The sequence below is a fragment of the Diabrotica virgifera genome, chromosome 3 (genome assembly GCF_917563875.1).
Source record: "Diabrotica virgifera virgifera chromosome 3, PGI_DIABVI_V3a".
Classification (NCBI taxonomy): domain Eukaryota; kingdom Metazoa; phylum Arthropoda; class Insecta; order Coleoptera; family Chrysomelidae; genus Diabrotica; species Diabrotica virgifera.
Genome location: NC_065445.1, coordinates 156,432,382 through 156,440,704, shown reverse-complemented (window position 1 = coordinate 156,440,704; position 8,323 = coordinate 156,432,382). Strand labels below are relative to the sequence as shown.

The following is an 8,323-nucleotide window of genomic DNA, read 5'->3' as shown; positions in this document are numbered from 1 at the left end:
TGGTTGGGATAATCAGCGCGGCCGGGCTTGGTTGGCGATTGGACTTCTAAGTTGTCTTATCGGTCTAGGGTTGGTAATAAGGTATTTTTTTTAGTAATAAGGTAATATTGTTTAATGCACCATTTTGGTTTTACTTGAGATTTTTGGGATGTAAAGAAAATGAAAATACAGAATATAAAAAATGATACTTTTTTCTGATACCTTTAAAAGCACCATCAATACATTAAATTTATACAGAACATCTTTAACATAAATTTTAACTTTTATACCCAAGTAGCAATTTGTCGACGCAACAACGTTGTCTACCGCGTGGCAACGTTTTGTTACAACGTTGTTATTGCCTAGAAGACGACCCTATTCTGCACTAATTTGGTGGACGATTTTTGAGTTGTCTTGACGTTGCCTAGGCAACCTCCTATGAAGCAACATCGCTTCGTAAGCGTTGCATAAGACAACTGAAGCGACTATAAAAAGAACCTGCGCGTGCAATGGTTGCTCAAGGAGTCAGACTAGTTATGTTTTTTTACCTATATTTTTAACACCTGTATGGTGAATGCGAAAACCAAAATGGTAACTATTTTGACATCGTATTAGGTATTTAAATTTATATAAATACATAAAGGACTTAAACAAAATTACCTGATCTGAAAATTTATAAACGCATCTCAGATTACCGTCAAATATGGATATTTCACCTTTAAAAAACACACGCGCTACTTTTTACGACATTTTTGACAAAAAATATGCAAATTTAAAAAAATCAAATTTTAATATAAAAGTTAAAATTTATGTTAAAGATGTTCTGTATAAATTTAATGTATTGATGGTGCTTTTAAAGGTATCAGAAAAAAGTATCATTTTTTATATTCTGTATTTTCATTTTCTTTACATCCCAAAAATCTCAAGTAAAACCAAAATGGTGCATTAAACAATATTACCTTATTACTAAAAAAAATACCTTATTACCAACCCTAGACCGATAAGACAACTTAGAAGTCCAATCGCCAACCAAGCCCGGCCGCGCTGATTATCCCAACCATTTTAGAACGCACCCTCTTATTGGGTGACAGAGAGGTCATATGACCAGTGTCCCAAGTGTGGGAGAGATTAAAGGTCTGTTCCTTTGTTTTTTAGTGTTACACTTTTGAGTGTAAGGGCCGGTACTTTATGTCCCGGTTAAACCTCGGTTAGCTAACCGGGGTTTAATCGGGACAGAAAAGTACCCCATAGGGCCTCTTGCGTTGTAATAAAAGCAATTATAATTATTATTATAATTATTTATGAATATAATAATAAGTATAATTGCGTTTATGTCTATGTTTTGCATATATTTCTGTCCCGATTAAACCTCGGTTAACTAACCGGCTGTTAACGGAGACATAAAGTACCGGCCCTAAAGTCCACTTTACATCAACAATAAATTGGACAAGAAATTGACCAAGTTATTCAAGGCCAAATTTGACGTGTAAAAGCACACTTTGACATCTAAGTTTGTTCGTTATAAACTTCACGTGAAGAAATTGACGAAAAAGAAAAATTGTTCTATTTTTTCATTTATTTGGCGTGAATTCAGTGTCACCAACCTGTGTCCATTTGGCGGGAAGTGGAAGTAGAGCTTTTTGTTTATTATTATTTGTTGAGGTTGAGTCTTTCATGTTCATGACAACCTAAAAATTTTGATTGGAAAATGCATATAAGATAAGGGGGTGGGAAAATGGAAATTAGTGGCTTTTTTGCAGTTCTGTCTGTTAGTTTTGCTCTGGCTGGGTCTCTTTTGTTTAAACAATTATGTAAGTATTATAAAAACGTTTTCAATTTTCTGTATTCTTTAGGAAACGAATTATTTATGCATATTATTACCTGTAAATAGTAGTACCTATTTCCTATTTCTTTTGATTTTTAATTGTAAAGAATAGAAAAATTACCATTCATTTTAATTTTTTAGAATCAGCTGAAAGTGGTCTACAAAAAAACCAGGAAGGAAACGTATTATAGCCTTGTTGTGGCTATGAAAGGCAAAAGAAAGATACCTATAAAAAGTGTATTGACTAGTTGGAAGAAACTCCACATTGTCGATGCATAATAAGATATTACTTTATAAACAAATATCAAGACCTAGGAATGGAACCTGGATAATATAGTCATCAAGAAGATAGCAGGAGGTCATGAGCAACAACAACTTCATAAGTATGAGAATATTGAGGAAATCCAGCTCCTCGATATCTACTACTGGACAAACTAGAAGATTGAAGAGGACAAAGCCTTTTGAACTAGTTTGAGTGATAGGTGATAGTGAAAAGCAGAGCGTAGTGCTTGTGTGCCTGTGTATGTTAGAATAGTGCACGATCTTGTTAGATTAGATAAGAGACGCTATAGGGTAAGCTCTTCATTTTAAGGAACAGTAGTAATTTAGGTTAAATTAAAATTGCTCATTGGTCAGTTATGACCAGATTGTAATTCTCTGATGTTTGGCAAAAAGGGCTGAAGTCAGAATTGCACATCAATAATGTTTTGATGATTTCTGGACCATAAAAAAAGTGTTGCAGACTTAAACTGTATGTACCAATAAAAAGAGCCGATTTTTCTGGTCCAGAAATCATCAAAACATTATCGATGTGCAATTCTGACTTAAGCCCTTTTTCCCAAACATCAGAGAATTGCAATGTACAATTCAATACAAATGAATCATCATCGTAGTGATGATTATGGAAAAAAATATATATATATATATAGAAATATATATATTTTGTGCAATAAAAATGTTTATATTTATCAAGGATGTATTATTTGGTATGGCCACATATACTTCTGGTATATCGTCGGTGATGTGACAATACCTCCTATCTGCTTTTTCATGAATTTTGTAGGAGACGAAAAACCATTTTTAGGGTCATCTGTTTTCACATGTAAATTTTGACATGTTTTGTAGTAAATAGATAATTGAATTTACTACAAAACATGTCAAAAAATATCATATGAAAACAGGAGGTGACTGTAAAAAAAGTTTTTAGTCTCTCTTACAAAATGGTTAACAGTTAATAGAGAGACAGATAATCGAGGTTCCACTGTATAGTGAAATTTGGACACCCGACACCCCATACAAATTTTATGGGGGTTTTGTTCGTTTAAACCCCCCCAAACTTTTGTGTAAGTTACAATTGAATTATTATTGTGGTACTATTAAACACAATGTTTTTAAAACTTTTTTGCCTCTTAGTACTTTTTTGAAGTCAGTTTTTATCGTGATATTTTGAATATTTGTCAAATCCACCACATATTTGTATATGGTTAAGTACGATTGTAGAGACTAATAATATGAAAATTTATTTATGATTTACATTTTTAGGTATATTTTGAACCATTTTAAAAAGAAGCCATATCTTGATAAAAAGAGCTTTATCGAAAAAATAGAAAGAGGTAAAAAAGTTTTAAAAACACAGTGTTTAACTAATGGTACCGCAGAAATAATTTAATTGGAACGTACCCAAAAGTTTGGGGGGGTTAAAGGGAACAAAACCCCCATAAAATTTTTATGGGGTGCACAAATTTCACTATAATTTTTCTTTAAGATGTTACTGCAATAATATTGCTTCATGTCCATTTTCAATAAAAAATCTTTAATAGTTTTCGATATATTCGAAAAAATCGAATTTTCATTTTGTATCTTCAAAGGGCTGTAACTTTTTTTGTGTGCATATTTGTACTAAGGTAAGTTAGGTTCATTCAAATTATTTTTGGTCCCAGAATATGTGATTTAATTTACGACCAATCTTTTCGGGACACCCTGTATAATAAATGGGATTAGCTGGCTTAAAAATTCATAATCTACGTTCTGTAGAAAATATACAGTTTTTGGTTTCTTTTTAACTAGATCTTAATATCTAACCAAGCATTTTAAGACCTTTTTATTATTTTTTCGATGATATATTCATGTTTTTAGTTTGTTCAAAATATTCTAGATGATTGTACACTATAATAGATAGCCAACTAAATAAACACAAAAATTTTATTTTTGCTACAGCCTGTATATAAGTTTACCTATATATACAGTGCATTACGCACCACCTTAAAAATTGGGCATTTTTGATGTCTCGAATTTCCTAAACCTGTTGTCCCATCTAAGTGATTTTTTTATAATAATATAGCCTGAGGCTATAGGTTACTGCCTTATGCTTGTCATGCACGGGGAGCTATACTGTAATATACATTATATCACGTCGCTCTCTATAGTAATGAGTGAGCCTGCACATACGGAACCATTAGTTCCCTGTCTGCAGGCTCACTCATTACTATAGAGAGCGATATGATATAATATACATATATTACAGTATAGCTACCAGTGCATGACAAGCTTAAGGATGTAACCTATAGCCTAGGCTATATTATAAAAAAATCACTCAGATGAGACAACAGGTTTAGAAAATTCGAGACATCAAAAATGCCCTATTTTTAAGGTGGTGCGTTAATTTCTTGGAGAAGTGTATTGTAATTTAATGTAAATAATGTAATATCCAATAATTGTAATTTAATATAAGATGTAATATAAGTTCCTTAAAAATATATTTTTTATTTCCCACCATACATTCTCCACAGGTCTAAATATCGATGCTAGACGTCCACCGGAGGTCCTCTCAGGACGTTAGATGGACGTTCGGCAGCAAGACATTGGACCAAACTGGGACATCCTATGAAGGTCCAATTGACATTCACTGAACGTCCCCTCGGACGTTAGGTGGACGTCCATTGGACGTTTGGCAACGTGGCATTTGGACCAAAATAGGACGTCCTGTTAAGGTCCAATTTACGTCCCCTAGGACGTCCGATTAAGGTCCAATGTACGTCCCTTCGGACCTTAAGTGGACGTCCAACAGACATTCGGTAGCGCGACATTTGGACCAAAATAGGACGTTCCTTGGACGAAAACGGACCTCCCTAAAGTCTGTGAAGGACATCCTTGTGCTATTAGGGATGTATCTATGTAGGTATATAGTATCTTTATTCTATTATATTCTACTCTATTTCAAACCTATTCTATATAAGTATCTACACATTACACCTATTATCATCATCATCATTCTCTTTGCCTTATCCCTATGCAGTGTCGGCTTCCCTAATTGCATTTCTCCACACAATTCTATCTTGAGTCATATCAATGTTAATCCCCTTTACCAACATGTCCTGCCTTATCGTCTTCTTTGGTCTTCCTCTCCTACTCCTTCCAGGAATCTGCACTTCAGCTATTCTTCGTATTGGGTGATTAACGTCTCGATGTTGAACATGACCAAACCATCTTAACCTATGCTCTCTCATTTTGGCATCAATTGGTGCCACACCTAGACTTCCCCTAATATACTCATATCTAATTTTATCCTTCTTTGTCACTCCACTCATCCATCTAAGCATTCTCATTTCCACCACATGCATTCATTGTTCCGCTTTCTTTTTCACTGCCCAACATTCAGTTCCGCGCATCATAGCCGGTCTTGTGGCTGTTTTATAGAATTTTCCCTTCAGCTTCATTGGAATTTTTCTGTCACAACACACCACTCGCTTCTTTCCACTTCATCCATCCAGCCCTAATTCTACTGCATGCATCTCCATCTATTTCTCCATTACTCTGTAATACCGATCCTAGGTACTTAAAACTATTGCTTTTCACAATCATTTCACCTATTATATTATATTTTACTTTATTCTATACTATATATCTATTCTAATCTATCTATATATTTCATTTAATCTGTTACATTCTACTCTATTCTGTTTTAAATCAAATACTTTATTATTAGTAAGTATCTACATATATATTACATCTATTCTATTATATTCTACTCTATTCTATTTCAGTTTATTTTATACTATATATCTATTCTAATCTATCTCTCTATTTTATTTATTTTATTAATCTGTTCTATTCTATTCTGTTTCAAATCAAACACTTTACTCAAACAAAGAAACAAACGACATTCAAAAGCTTCTAATAAAAAAATCATTGCATTGGTACTACTGAAAATATTGACATTTTTACAACATTTATTCCAAGTTCCTTCAATTTTTTTGAGGACAAGAAAATTTTGCTTTCAAGAAATTCACGAATTTATTGGCGTCAAGTTAATAACGAACAAACATGGATGTCAAATTGTGCTTTGAGAACACGTCAAATTTGGCCTTGAATAACTTGGTCAATTTATTGTTCAATTTATTGTTGATGTAAAGTGCACTTAAGTGTAAGAAATTCTATGGACATTTGAGTGTAAAATGACAGCGGATGTGACAGCGGCTCATGACAGCGGACAGTATTAAACGAAAATTATCGGTGTGCCAATCAAGCAAAGGAACAAGGAACTTCCGAATATGGCCTAACTGGGGGCACATAACATAACCTAATCCTAATATAGGCCGTTCCAAGATGCTGTCAAAATTAAATCAATATGGCTACTGGAAGGCAAACATTGAATATTATTCTATCAGGTTCTTATGGTTTTAGATCATTTTAGTTGTTGTACAAAGATTAATTTAACATTTTCTCTGGAAGTATTAATTTAGAAAGATAATATGCCTCATTGGTGTTGTGTTTTGAAGTGTGAAATGCAAAGTAATCGTGATAAAGTTAGCTTTTACCACTTACCATCAGTGCTACATTCTAAGCACAAAACTGAACCAATTTAACTAAATAAGTTATAGTTATCATCTGAGAGACAACAACAATGGTAAAATGCAATAAAATATAAAGATTTTACTAGCAAAATGGAAATTCCCCTGTAATCATCTTATATCTGGTAAGTTACAACATTTGAACATTAACGATTTTTGAAGATGTTAACAGTCTAATCTTGTAGGAAAACCAGCCGACTTAACTGATAATAACAATCCAGATTGGGTTCCTTCAATAAATATGGGGTATATAAACACAATGAAATGAGTTCCCCAAAATCTAAAATGGGAATTAAGGTACCAAAGGAGAATTAAAAGAAAAGGGTACCTACAAGAAAAAATTGCTTTTTTATTCCTCTTGAAATGATTTATAAGACACTGGACTGTCTTATATTCTACAAATACTAGGTAGGTCTATGATTTTACACATTTTTCATTAATGATACATTACTGTTACTTTAGTAGATTTAGAAACAGTGGATAGTTAGTGGTAGATAGTAGTTATTTGGTATAAAAGCTAGTTTAGTAGAAGACAAGATTTTGCCAAATAGTCAAACATATATTACAATGGAAAAATTAACAAATACATTTTATGTCATTAACATTAACACAGGATTTTAAATATCAGCTTAAGAAATTAGCTTTATCTTGTGAAAGTATAGAAAATGATGATGCCAAAACTAAAAATTATACTGGTTTAGCAAATTACAATGTGTTTAAAATAGCTTTAAAGTATATTACACCATTTATCAAATACCATCAAAATACTGTTTTGTCACCAAGTGATAAGTATTGCTTACTTTAGCTAAACTAAGCTTAAACTTAGATTATAAAGATTTGGGATATAGGTTTAGTATTTCACCCTACCCGGTATCAACTTATTTCAAAAATACTTTGTATATAATGTGTCTTAGGTTAAAAAATTTGTGTTCTGGCCTGATAGAGATATTTTAAAGAAAACTATGCAAAATTCACTTAAAGAATCTTTTCATGGAAATACTACAGGTATAATTGACTTTGGACGAATGTTTGTATGAAACGAATTATTTATTGTTCTGAAGCTAGTTATTTGAGGCATTTTTGTAATTAACTATTCTAATTGGGAAATAAGCCACAATTTAACTTAAAAAATAATTTTATTAATCTTTCGACTTCCAAATCAGACGTCATTGTCAAAATACAAAATATTATTATTTATGCATATTATTACCTGTAAATATTTCTTCTGATTGTTAATTGTAAAGGATTGAAAAATTACCATTTATTTTATTTTTTTTAGAATCAGCTGAGAGAAGTGGTCTACAAAAACCCAGGAAGGAAACGGAATATGTGGCTACGAAAGGCAAAAGAAAGGTTTACAAAGCAAATGTGACACATTTTTTTGAAATATGTAGGAATATCAGTAAATTGCATTAAAAAAATGTATGAAAAGATTTTGTTCAATAAAAATGTTTATATTTATCAAGGATGTATTAATTGGTATGGCCACATATCGTCAGTGATGTAATAATACATCCTATCTGTTTTTTCATGAGTTTCGTAAGAGAGACTAAAAACTTGTCTTAGGGTCACCTCCTGTTTTCATATGATATTTTTTGACTTGTTTTGTAGTAAATTAAACTATCTATGAACTACAAAACAAGTCAAAACTTACATATGAACACAGGAG

At 32.2% G+C, this 8,323-nt stretch overlaps 1 long non-coding RNA gene across 2 annotated transcripts; it reads left to right on the top strand.

Moving 5' to 3' along the window:
- Positions 1–1,075: 1,075 nt before the first annotated feature.
- LOC126882148 (uncharacterized) lies at positions 1,076–8,115 on the top strand. 2 transcript variants are annotated; one of them, XR_007697173.1, is made up of 3 exons: positions 1,118–1,790; positions 1,946–7,062; positions 7,934–8,115. It is a non-coding gene; the product is annotated as an uncharacterized LOC126882148 (long non-coding RNA). The 2 variants fall into 2 exon arrangements; XR_007697172.1 differs by having other exon boundaries at positions 1,076–1,790; positions 1,946–8,115.
- The last annotated feature ends 208 nt before the right edge of the window (positions 8,116–8,323 follow it).